Source organism: Elephas maximus, chromosome 1 (genome assembly GCF_024166365.1).
Source record: "Elephas maximus indicus isolate mEleMax1 chromosome 1, mEleMax1 primary haplotype, whole genome shotgun sequence".
Classification (NCBI taxonomy): Eukaryota; Metazoa; Chordata; class Mammalia; order Proboscidea; family Elephantidae; genus Elephas; species Elephas maximus.
Window position 1 is genome coordinate 47,863,852 of NC_064819.1, and position 14,143 is coordinate 47,877,994.

The window sequence follows — 14,143 nt, forward strand, 5'->3', positions numbered from 1 at the left end:
AGGTGCCTTTGGGTAGGCCTGAACCTCCAACCTTTTGGTTAGCAACTGAACATGTTAACCACTTGCACCAGGGACTCTGTTAGCACAGAAGACAGAAGAAAAATGCAAGCTGCAGGTCACTGACAAGGGCTTTAGCGTGAAAACGTCTCTAAACCCTCAAGCGTTAGAGCCCAACACTGAAAGCAACGCATACATTTCGTGAGATTTCTAACCTCAGCCTGGAAGTTAAAACCAGAGTTATGTTAAATAGCACTTAGGAACTGTTGAAGCTGAGTATGAAATCACTACTACACAGCCACGGGTTAAACATTTAAGCTGTTATTTTAATCAGAAGTTACACTGCGGTAGAAAATTCTTGAATGACAGCAGTGTGTGTTTCGCATCTGCTCTGTCTGCGATTTTCATGCTTAACCATTTGGTGCACATTACCATAAATCAGGCACCACTGTTTACTGGGCAGCAGTGACTGAAACTGGGCATGACCTCTAGGAAGAAATAATTAGCCCTTTTAGGGCAAGTCTTGCAGCATCTAAATTACAAAATGATGGGAATTTTCAGTGGGACTGGGATTTCTTTCCACACTTTATTGAGTTTAAATATTGCCTCATCTCAGGGCAGACTTGCTTCAGGTAGTGTGTGTTCCCCCACCCAGTTTCACAGCCCAAAATAATGTACCCTGTAGATTTACACAGGGGAGAAAACACTTCTGTTATATCCCTGTGGCAGATCGGATTGTTGTCCAGAAACACTCACTTCTACCTGACCTTCACCTTCATGGGAGAATATAGTTCCTTGCCCTTGACTATGAGCTTGGCCATGGGATTTTCTCTAGCCAATATAACAGTAACAGACACACAGTGATCAAAGACTTGAGGGCATGTGTCTGATTGGGCTTGCTCTCCTGGCTCTGCCATTTCCATGAGAAGCACTTTTTCTAGGTAGCTGCTGCCTCTTCTGCCAGGAGCCAAACCCAGTCAGACCCACAGCTGAAGCCCAGCCTGGAGGAGCTGCCCCAACCAACTTGCAGAACCCGGAGAATAAATGAATGTTCTTTGGGAGGGTTTTTTTTTTTTTTACTCAGCATTAACCTAACTATAGCGAATTGGTACAATCCTTCTCATAATGAACGGGGCTTTTGCTTTTGCTTGGTTCCCACAACTGGTTTGCTTAGCTGCTGTTTAAGCATTTCACTTAGGAATGCAGGTAATAGATATTTTAAGGACTGGGAAAACTGGGCAACAGGACCTAAGATAAGTAATGGATCTACTTACTGGCAGGCTACTTGAAAGTCCACCTGCCAACATCGGTTAAAGATCAGATAAGGTCAGAACCTGGATATTGTTCTCTCCCTAGCCCTATGTTTCATCTGCCCCTCCACCCAGCCAATCATTTGCTATATCCTGTTTTATTCCACTTCTCACATAGATCTCAGATCATCCCAGTGCTCTTCGTTTTCATTGCCAACAATCTTGGGCCAATTCACGATCATCTGTTAGTGCAACAGCCTCCACCTTGCCTCCTTCCAGTCATTCTCCACGTTGCAACCAGAGGGGTTATCCCAGAATTCACGTCTCATCTGGCTTGTCCCTCCCACAGCCTTAAAACACTTCTATGACTACCATTTTTTCTAGATTAATGCCCAGCTTCCTTGTCATGGTTTCCAAGGTCTTTCATGACCTGGCTCTGGCTTACCTCACCAAAATCTTTACCACCTCTCCCCTAGCATACCTCAACCCCCACATCTTGTCCTCTAAGCTTCAAATACATGACGCTTCTTTCTGCCACAGTCTCTCTGGCCCTTCACACTGTTTCCTGGGTTGAACACTGCTCTACAACACCCCTCTCTCTTTCTGTCATTGCCATTATCCCACTCACAATGGGTTCATTGAGTCTTCTGACTCAGAGAAGTGAAAACATGAATGGATTTTGTTTTTCTCCCGTTACTTATCTGGATTAAGCTATACTGAATTTCTCTTTCCTACTTTATATTGGACATATTAGACCACTTCCAAATACAATTCTGTCACCAAAAAACTTCACCAAGTTTAAAACTCCAATCTGATTCCATTTCTCTTCTCCCCAGCAATACCAAGGCTTTGGCATAAAGGTCGCAGTGTATGGGAAAGGGTATGGTCTCACCTTGGAATGGAGGGGCTGGGGCATCCTCTCCTCTGGGCCTCTGGGTTGTCCATGGTATTAGACTAGGAATGATGGAGGCAAGGAAACAGGGGTCTCTGACTTAAATGGTACAAAAGCAAATGCTCTCACTACAGCAGACATCCAAATACTGACTCTTTTGTGGAGCATAGTGTGACTTTGTTGGCATCTCCTCTAAGGAAAATGTCCACCATGCATTTCTCTGACAGCATCCATCTCTGGTTTTCTCTCTTTAACTCCATCAGCTTCCATCACCCCTCCACCTGCAGCAAAGTACTCCATTGTTTTTAGCTGACAGTCTTTTCACTAGCAGCCTGCCCTCCCGGATGGGGCACTAATAATTTTAGACAAATATTTAAGCAACTCTACTGAAGTTATGCATAAAAGAAAACTAAACAGTATCTTTTTTTAAAAAAAAAAAAATTTTATTGTACTTCAGATGAAGTTTTACAGAACAAACTAGTTTCTCATCAAACAGTTAGTACACACATTGTTCTATTATATTGGTTAACAACCCCACAACATGTCAATGCTCTCCCTTCTCAACCTTGGGTTCCCTATTATCAGCTTTCCTATTCCCTCCTGCCTTCTAGGGAAGTCTTGCTTTGTTCCATGGGCCTGTTCAATCTTTGGCTGAAGGGTGAACCTCAGAAGTGACCTCATTACTGAGCTGAAAAGATGTCTGGGGACCATACTCTCAGGGTTTCTCCAGTCTCTGTCAGGCCAGCAAGTCTGGTCTTTCTTTCTGAATTAGAATTTTGTTCTACATTTTTCTCCAGCTCTGTCCAGGACCCTCTATTGTGATCCCTGTCAGAGCAGTTAGTGGTGGTAGCCAGACACTGTCTAGTTGTACTAGACTCAGTCTAGACAGTATCTTTAAAAAAAAAAATTGTTTTTTTTTTGAGGCATAAACTATGCTAAAAAAATTTACTGGTAAATTTTTTTAATGTCTATAATGGCAGTGATTAGATGATTAGTGAGATCTTTGACATGACAGTGGGGGGAAAAAGTAGTTCTAGAATAATTTGGTTATTCATTTCTTCCCTGCCCACATTTTTAAAAGTTGTCCTATTTCAACTAATAAGGCTGAGTGTTTTGGATTGCTTGAACTACTATCAAACATCCTTTAAAAAGGCCTGGATAAGATGGGTTCTACTTCTACTTCTTCAATCTCCAAGGCCTGTGAGAGAAGGACAGGGCATTCCAGCAGCCCTACAATGAGCAGCCACTTAAGTAATAAGACCCATAGCTGGGGAAATAAGACCTGGCTCTTCACCTCTCAGCTGCCTGGCAGGTGAAACAAGATATGGTGAGTCTCTGGTGTTTGGTTCTGTATACAATTGTAATTACACCACTACAAATCTCCAGACCATGAGGCCAGGTCCCTCACCTGCAGGCAGAAGGCCAGGTTCATGCCATACTGTAAGGAAAAATGTGTCTGAGTCCATCCATCTGCCAAGCTACCCTCTCTTTTCTTCATCCTTTGAGGGGCACACACCTCCTAGCTGCCCACATGCCCTGATGGGTACCTGCTCAAGCGTGTTGCACAGCAGATGCTTCCAAGACCTAGGATGTTTTGTCTTTATCTCTTGGTGCCTTTGGTTGTCTCAGAGAGGCACACCCTGGGGTCAGATCCTTAGATTCAAATCCCAGCTCTGCCACTTACTCTTTGAGCAGTCTTTCCTTATCTGTAAAAGAAGGATAATAATAGTACCTATCTCTTAGTGTTGTGGTGAGGATTAAATTAGTTAACACATGGAAAGCACTTGGTTCAGTGCCAGGCTCATAGAATGCATGATACACGAATTAGCTGTTGTTATTATTCCAGGTGCCTCCCTGGACTTAGCCATCTTCCATGCTTGGTCCTGATCAGCTTTCTCCTGGGTCTTGGCTACCAGCCTAGGAATGACACATGGATGTCAGATAAGCTCCCCACTAGAGGAACCCCACCGAAAGTCAGGGCACAGGAATCCACTGCTGTGTCCATTCCCAGAAGAAACCGAGGCACAGAAACTTGAAGAGACTTGCCAAAGCCACACTCCCGATAAGTGGAAGAATGGTGGTTGGTGTGGGTAGACTTCTATTGAGCATTCAGCAGGGCTGCCCCAGTGGGGTTTATGGGGTCCAAAGCTGTCAAGGCATCTGCTTCCTTTTCTCATTTAGAAAGTAAAGAAAGAAATTATTTAGGCATATGTGGCCTTTAAAACGGAACCATGTATTTCTGGTTGGGCTCTACATTTATACAATCTCTAAATGAGGGCAATATTTATCAAAAGCCAAATGCATCAACTCTTGGAGGCAGCAACTCCTAGTACTAGGAATTTATCCTATACAGATATTGGAAATGTTAGAAATGACCTATTACAACATTATTTAGCATTGAAGCATTGTTTGTAATAGCAAGAGACTGGAAACAACCCAAATGCCCATCAGGAAGGAAGAGTTTAAATAAATTATGGTACATCCACGCAATCGAAGAATTTGCAGACGTTAAGGGGAATGAAGGATTCCTTTTTGTACTGATAAGGACTGATCTTCAAGATGCATTGCTAAGTAAAAGAAAATTTCCAGTTTGTATAAAATGCTACTTTTGTGTAAATAAATCTGCTTATGTGTGCATAATATATCTCTGGCAGCACATCAAGCAGTTGTAACAGTTGTCTACACGGAGGGGACTGGGATATAGGGTGAGAGGAAACTTTTCATAATATCCTTTTTACTTTCCAATGTTTGAACCTGTTAAATATATTGCTTATTCAAAAACTAAAATACATTTCGGTGGAGCCACGTGAGGGTATGAGTCCAAGATGCTCATATCCAGTGAGCATGGGTGGGGGTGGGGGTGGGTGAAGATCAGAGCAGCCTGCCCAGGATTCCAGCACTCAGTTTATTGCTCAGCAAAAAAAAAAAAAAAAACTCACTGTCCTGTCATTTTTGACCATTGTAAGATTTAACTTGTTTGTAATCTTACCAAAATATTATTCAATTATTCATGCAATGGGCTGTTGATTAGTCAGAGAACAATAAAAAACTAATGGAGAAATACAACAAATTAATGAGGAGTATAAAAATGATATTAATTCTGCAAATTTGCCTCAAGGGAATCTTCGCCAGGCCTGAAATTATATTCATCTGATCAAAATTCTTCATGATGCATCAAGATGTCTCTAAGAAACTCAAATATCAATATTAAAAAGAAAAAAAATCCAAGTGCTGATACTATCCAATTTGGCTTTTCATTTATTGAGGCATGTCTGGGCTTCCCCATGGTGTACAGGAGAATCTTACTAACCACGAAATAAACAAGTTTCTGCTGCTGATCACCCAGAGCAGCGCTGAGTTCCCCAGGTGAGAAGTAGCTTTGCTGCAACTTCCTTTGGGCAACTGGATGCATCTGATCTATTAACTTTTAATTTCAGGCTCGTATCTGAGAGCACTGCTTTTTTTTCCTCCAGCGCAGTTCATCCTAATACATCCAGCTGTCAATCCTGACTGGTGGTCACAGGGTCCTCTAGTTCAACCTGTTTCTGCTGTTTAGTAGAACATCTTCCTCTTTCTGTGAGGAGCTTCTTAAGTGCCCCAAATTGAACTTTTTCTATGCCACACAGCTTATATGTTAAGTCATGTTATCCCAACCATTCTCTCTACACTTGGTAAGAATCTCTCCAGTTGTTTATATAGGATGTAATAGCAGACAAACCAATAAACAAAACTCAGTTTTATTTACATCAGTGTCTACTACCCACCCTGCAGTGAATGCTTTGGTGCATGGGCTAGTAATTCTTGCAGGACAAGTCTCTCTCCCCACCTCTCTGTTTGTAGTGAAGGACTTGTAACCAGTTATCCATAACTCTTTCTCTTCAAAATTATAATTTTGATTAGACTTAAAATTTCAATAAAATTATATAAATAAACCCGTTTTGTCTATTTTCATACTATAACACGTAGATACATTTGAATGCAGGTCAATACACATTGTCAAAAACGTAATACCTATAATTTTCAAGTTTTATATGTTAACAAATAATTTCATAATTCATTTAGAAAATAAACACAGAATGTCACTTATCAAGTGGGGAAAGGTTGACTATTTTAAAGATTGTAGTTGAAACCAATGATGGACTCTTTAGTGATTTACAAAAACTTTTTTTTTTAGCTTAAAAATCACTTTTTGTTTTATCCTGTACAAGAAAAAGGACAAAATGATATAGAAATTCCTAAGAGAAGTTTTCTTGCAATTATGTTTGTCTCTGAAAGGATCAGTGAACCAGAAAATCAAAAGTATGCAGGAGAAGACCCTTCCTGAAAGGGAAAGAGACCTGCACAGGACCAGGAGCCCAGGACCTCCGTGGGGATGAGTGTCCTCTTCCCCCACCCCTTCTCTCTGCTTTCTGCCTTTCCCATGCTCTGCTCACAGCCCACAAAATGAAAACTCTTCCAGAAGTAGTTGTTTTCTGTTTGGGGTGGTGTTGTTCTTAGGCACTGTCCAGTCGGTTCCGACTCATAGTGACTCTATGTATAACAGAACGAAACACTGCCCAGTCTTATACCATCCTCATTATCATTGTTACACTCGAGCCCGTTGTTGCAGCCACCGTGTCAATCCAACTAGTTGAGGTCCTGTTTTTCGCTGACCCTCTACTTTACCAAGCAGGATGTCCTTCCCTAGGAACTGATCCCTCCTGATAACAGGTCCAAAGTTTGTGAGACAAAGCCTCCCTATCCTCGCTTCTAAGGAGCATTCTGGCTGTACTTCTTCCAAGACAGATTTGTTGGATCTTTTGGCAGTCCATGGTATGTATATTCAATATTCTTCGCCAACACCATATTTCAAAGGCATCAATTCTTCTTCGGTCTTCCTTATTCATTGTCCAGCTTTCTCATGCATACGGAAGCAACTGAAAAAACCATGGCTTGGGTCAGGTACACCTTACTCCTTAAAGTGACATCTCTGCTTTTTAACACTTTAAAGAGGTCTCTTGGAGCAGATTTGCCCGATGCAAACTCTCATCTGATTTGTTGACTGCTGCTTCCATGTGTGTTGATTGTGGATCCAAGTAAAATGAAATCCTTAACAATTTCAATCTTTTCTCTGTTTATCATGATGTTCTTACTGGTCTAGTTGTGAGAATTTTTGTTTTCTTTATGTTGAGGTATAATCCATACTGAAGGCTGTAGGTCTTTGATCTTTATCATCAGTACTTCGAGTCCTCTTTCAGCAAGCAAGGTTGTGTCATCTGCATAACGTAGGTTGTTAATAAGTCTTCCTCCAATCTTGATAACATGTTTTTCTTCATATAGTCCAGCTCTTCGGATTATTTGTCCAGCACACTGATTAAATAAATACGGTGAAATGATACAACCCTGATGCATACCTTTCCTGACTTTAAAACACTCAGAATCCCCTTGTTCTGTCCAAACAACTGCTTCTTGATGTGTATAGGTTCCTCATGAGCACAATAAGTATTCTGGAATTTCCATTCTTCGAAATGTTATCCATAATTTGTTATGATCCACACAGTTGAATGCCTTTGCATAGTCAATAAAACACAGGTAAATATCTTTCTGTTGTTCTCTGCTTTCAGCCAAGATCTATCTGACATCAGCAATGATATCCCTCATTTTAATTAAATAGCAAGTATTATTAAGCACACAATATGTGCCAAAACTGTCAGTTTATGATACTGTGGTAGTTGCATGTTACTGTGAGGCTGGAAGCTATGCCACTGGTATTTCAAATACCAGGAGGCTCACCCATGGTGCACAGATTTCAGCAGAGCTTCCAGACTAAGACAGAACAGGAAGAAAATTAGTCAATGAAAACCCTGTGGATCACAACAGAATATTGTTCAATGCAGTGCTGGAAGATGAACCCCCTAAGATGGAAAGCACTCAAAATACATGGTGCCTGCAACAGTGCATTCAAGCACACCAACGATCATGTTTCGTTCTGTAGTGCATGGGGTTGCCACGAGTGGGAGTTCACTGGACGGCAGGTTACAACCACGTGAATGAAAACACCTAAGAATTGAGCAATAACGTGAATGACAACTGTCACTGCCACCTCTCATAAAATCATCCCCTCTACTACATAGATAAACAAGCAAATAAGTTAATAAAGAACAAGTAGCATTCTTGACAAAACTGAGACAATAAAACCCTACTTAGGATTATTAGCAGATCTCATCAGAAGAGAGTGCTTCCATCCCAGATCCTCTCTAAGGCAGACACAGTGGTGTGTGCCCCAACATCTTCAGCACTCCATGTGAGGGCCCCAGGCAGAGTCAGCTCTGAAGCTTGAACTTGGATATTCTCTTCTGGCCACTTCCATTCCAGAAGCTCTTCATGAAAAAGTGTAGCATAAGTGCAGTGTGGAAGTGGAGACCTGAGCTCTTAGTTAGAAATCTGGCCCCTCAGCTTCTGTGGTGAGTTTTTATGAGGCCGCATTTCTCACACTTGTCAGAGGGCAGAGCCTTCCACCATGCCCCTTGGTGAAAGTGACCCCTGGCCTCTTCTTTAAGCTGTGTGCACAGACAGAAACCAAAGGCGGGTGGTGTGCCATCCTGTAGAGCTTAGTCCTAACTCACAGCGAGAACTCCATTTCCTTCCAGTAATTCCCCCTACAGTTGCCCGGACCTCCAGACATCATTCTGCTAAGTGCGATGTGGTATCCTAGCTAAGATCCTGGAACCCAAAAAGCGCCTGCTTAGTGGAAAAACTAGTGAGATCTGAATGAAGTCTGGATGTTAGTTAGGTACCAGTGTACCATGGTAATCTAAGATGCGAGCATCAGGGGAAATTGGGTGAGGCATATATGGAAACTGTACTATCTTTGCAACTTTTCTGAAAATCTAAAAGTATTCCAAAATAAAATGTGTATTTAAAAAAAAAAAAGATAATTCTGAAAGTTGCTTCCATATTTAAAGTGCCCAGTGAGATGACCCACTCATTCTTCATGGGGGTGGGAGTGAAGCCTCCTGAGGCACCACAGGCAAACGGAAAAGACAAGTCAGCTACAGAAGGAGAGCTGTTGGATGTGGACAGCCTTGGCTTTTGGGAAGATGTGGCTTGTTAGATTCTCTTTCCCGTCAACTACAGGATTTCAGTTCGCGTGAATCTGATGGGGCAGCAAAGCTATGTCAGTTAAGCACATCAGTGGGCACCGCTGGCACACAGTTGGGTATCGATAATGTGTACTGAATAATGAACAGGTGAGCTTATTGATATTGAATGACTGATATTGACTGATTGAAATTTCCTGGAGTGACTCATGCTACCTACAATTTATTACTTCTCAGTGTATACCTCAGCTCTCTTTGCCTTTATAGTCTCAGTCTTTTCTTACTTCTCTCTCTTTTTTTTTTTTTCCTTTTTGAGAGCTTGGTTCCTAATGGCCCTATAAGGGACTTGTCTATGGACAGTGTATAAGAGAATTGCCTCTTCAGGGCTGGTGGCCATGCCATGCTGCCAGGTATGTCATCTTCATACACCATGAAAGCAGATGTCCCCTCAGTTAGTAAAGCCACATCTTGAAGGAACTGAGAGTCCAAAACAGAAAGTCACATCCACAGAGGGAAGATATAGAGGTATATACTCAGCTGCAGTGGAAAAAGAAAATCTGGGTCCCCTAGGGCGGATAATAATCTGTCTACACCTTGTGGGGAGGATTTAGACCATGTTCCTCCAAGACTCTCACACATCCCAGGTGGAGAGGTTGAGATCCAGAAGCAAACTCTGTGAGTTAGTCTTTCTCTATAGGAAGGTAGTCTGCTTGCCGGGGGTCCTTAACAGATGACTAGCATAGAATGTAGCACACAGGGGCTCAGTAGATATGAGAGAGTTAGGCACTGGGGAGAGCCTAGGGAATGTCCTGTGGAGTCAGAATTCTCAAGCCATGTCTCCAGTGAATGCTTCAGAGCATGGAGTAGCAACTCTTGCAGGACAAATCTCTGTTACAACCTGCCCAAGCTTCTATATAATGATTCTCTCTTTCATAAATGAAAATGGTGTCACTCACGACTTACAAGTAGCCCATGAGCTTTGAGCAGCTTTGCCTGCTGTGAGGATGAGTAAGGGCATTTGTGTGGTCAGTTAGATGAGCAGTGGGTTAGGGGTTTGGAATTCTCATACTTGCCTCAGTCACTGGCAACTTGAAAACTTTTATGTCCTCACTTAACTTAGTGAAGAATCTCCATTTCATCACCTATAAAATGAGACTCCACAAGGTGTCTCGTCCTCTATTTCTTACATTTTACAAAGGAGCCCTTTGGATTGGACTGGACGTTGGATAACCTAGGTTCATGTCTGAGCTCTTTAACAAGACATTTTACTCTTCTGACTTCAGTGCTTCCTTCCATAAAAATAAGTAGTTGACTTTTTCATCTAAAGACCATTTCCAGGTTGGTGTACCATTGGCCTTCATCTCGGGCAACAAAAAGGTCTATCTTGAAGCAAGGGGTCCTTCCAAGATTTTTCACCTGTTTGTTTTCTTCTCTCTGATGCCACATGGTTTATAGCTGTGCCTTGAGGATATCATACTGAGAAAAAGTTCACAGAGAGAAAAGGTTTCAAGGTTCTCTACACTCATTATTCTGTTATTTAAAGTTCTTTTCTCTTTTGGCCCTTATAAATATTTCTTCTGCACACCCTACATCCCAGCCACTCTGGAGAATCTACTGGAGCTCATCATGATCATACCTCTGACTTTCTCATTCATGCTGTTTTCTCAGGTTGAAATATCCTTTCTCCTATCCCCACCCACCCTGCTCATTTCTTTCTCCATCTGGGATATTCTATCAAGAACCCTCTCAAATGTCAATTCCTGGGTAATCTTTCCTTGACTCCCCAGGTCCATTAGGAAGGGCCAGGCACTTATTTCTCTGCCCTCCCCACTAACCTGTCTATTGTCAGGCCATGATATTCATCATATATATTACAACTAGACTTTTACTAGTAGCTCCTCCATCAGAGTGTCGCTTCCTTCAGGGCAAGCCTTTGTACCCTAACATTCATCACAATTCCTAACCAAGCCATTTCTAGTTGAGGAACAAACGAGAAAGGGTAGATAAGGGTCAGGGAAGCCAGAAGACAGCCTTCCCCAGGTTGAGCGGGTCTTGTGTAGTGAAATTCCCCAACCAGAAAGCTTGAAGGGGTTTGTCCACTCACCACATGACCTGGAGATCTTTCAATGCTTTTTAAAAGGAGCAAGGAAAACTGAAAACAGTGTGTTTTAGAGCAGAATGGCAGAGCAGATGAGTCTGCTCCAAACCCCACTGTTGGTAATTTGAAAGAGGAGGCAGGCACTGAACACATCAAAGCAATGAAAGGCATGTCATGAGCATGCTTTTCAGATGTGGTACATTGCAGAAGCTGTGTCACTGCGTGGCTCATGAGTGACATGGCCCTGCCTGTCACACTGCAGCCCCAAATGGCATGTACCAGCTGACAGACATGTGTGTTGAGTCACAAAAGAGGGCAGCCTGGGGGAGCTTGGGGCAAGGCCAACAGATCTGAAATAAGATATCAGAATCCAGCCCTGCTGAGTGAGATGTTATCTCACTCTCCATTCTGCTCCTCCTTTGGGTGTCAGAGCTGGCAATGTGGGGACCACGGCACGTCCAGCTCCAACAACGCCAGGGCTGCCAAGAGACAGCATGAACCCTTGGGAATGTGATTTTTGATCCTGTAAGTGTGAATAACCAAGCCGGCTACCATGGAGTTGGCTCCGACTCATAACAATCCCATGTGTGTCAGAGTAGACCTGTGCTCCACAGAGTTTCCAGTAGCTGGTTTTTAAGAAGTAGATCACCAGGTCTTTCTTCTGAGGCACCTCTAGGTTGACTTGAACATTCAAATTTTGGTCAGCAGCCAAGCGCCTTAACAGTTCGTATCACCCAATGACTCCAACAAGTGTGAATAGGACACATGAGAGGCTGGTGAGTGGGTCAAGGTACCAACACCACACCCTTGAATACCCCAGCCATCTGGGGGCTGAGGTGAAGGTGAGGTGGTGGAGTGGAAACTTGGGGTTTCATTGTAATTGTGCTCAAAGCCCCTCTATAGCTAGGAGGAGTTCTACTACCTGACATCTTCTTTTAATGATGGTAATTGTCATGTATGTTATGGCAGCTGACTGAGAGCTTACTACATGCCAGACACTGCCCTAAGCCCTTTGTAGATATTATCTGATTTAATTCTCACAACAGCCCTATATGGTAGTGTTATGGGTTGCATTGTGTTCCCCAAAAACATGTGTTGTAAACCCTAACCCCTATACATGTGGATATAAACCCATCTGGGAATTGGGTTTTCTTTGTTATTTTAAAGAGGCTACGTCAAAAAAAAAAAAAAATTTTTTTTTTCTTTATGTCAGTGTAGAGTATGTCCTAAGCCAATCATTTCTGAGCTGTAAAAGGAGGCGCTCAGGCACAGAAGCAAGGAAGGGCAAATGAGGGATGACTGATGCCATGTGGAGATTGCCAAGGAACAGAAGCTGTGAGGAGCCAAGGACCTTCCCCCAGAGCGGATAGAGGCAGAAAGCCTTCCCCTAGAGCTGTTGCTCTGAATTCGGACTTCCAGCCTCCTGAATTATGAGAAAATAAATTTCTGTTCATTAAAGCCACCCCTTATAGGTGCTATTATTGTGTCCCTTTTTTTTTTTATATAAATAAGTTAAGTAGCCTGCCCATATTCACTCAACTAGTAAACATTAAGACAGGCACTCAGATCTGGAGTCCCATGCTTTTCGCCACACTAGATTGCTTTTGGAGTCCCTGAGTGGTGCAAACACTTAATGTGCTCAGCTGCTAACCAAAATGTTGCAGATTTTTAACCTGAAGACACCTCAGAAGAAAGGCCTGGAGATCTACTTCTGAAAAACCAGTCATGGAAAACTCAGTGGAGCACAGTTCTGCTCCAATACACATGGGGTCACCAAGAGTCAGAATCAACTCAATAGCAACTGGTTAGACTGTGTCCACACAAGACCTAGAGAGAAAATGAGAAGTGGGGCCAAGCAGGGCCAAGTGACACAGAGGACCTGTGGAAACCACCACAGAGGTGCCCCTTGTTCTTCCCTTGGCATAGATGGTAAGAAGCTGATGGGGGAAACTTCTTGGTCCTCTCTCCCAGGTTGAGTGTTTGGAGTATGACTGGGCTGAGCCCTGTTTAGGGGGTTCTTCTAATTACCAGGCGGCACTATCTGAACTCAAGGAAGGAGTTGTAACCATAGCAACCATGAGGTACCCTAATTTCTACCCCCTTAGACAGGAGAGAATTTTACCCAAAAAAAAACTTGTTGTTAGTTGTTGTCAAGTCTGCTCTGACTCATGGTGACCTTGTGTATAACAGAACAAAACATTGCCCAGTCCTGCAACATCCTCACAATTGCTGGTATTTATTATAATTGACATTCAACTTGGGTAGCAAAAAAGCCGATGGAGAAAGTTGGTGACTGAAATATTGCCCCTTGCCCACCCAAAGTATGGAAGTTATGGACAAGGAGGAACGTGGGAGGCCAGCTGGTCTCTGGCTCAGGAGCAGTCAGTGCGGGGTCAGGAGGTGGTATCACTCTGTTCGCCATGACCCTCAGACAAGCTGCCTGTGGTATCGTGTTGGAAGCTAAGATTCCCTTCCTCTTGTACTGGCTCACTTACAATGTTGGTAAGCAATTTAAGAAGCGAATTATACTAATTCTGCTTATCCCTGAAGTGTGAAATTTTAGAACATGGTGCCAAATGAATGATCATGTGTATTTCTCAGTTTGCTCATGCCTTTTTTTTTTAAGTTCTTTCATTCTTCAAGATACTTCTCTTCTGTATAAATTTCACAAAAGAAGCAAAATGAAAGCAGTTATACAATTATTCAAAGAGCAGTTTTCAAAGGCTGAGAAGAAGGAAGAAGACTTCTATGGACCAGGCAATGCAGATTTTTTTGTTCACATAAAATGTTCATCACATAAACTGAATGGATACCAGCTAGGCTATCA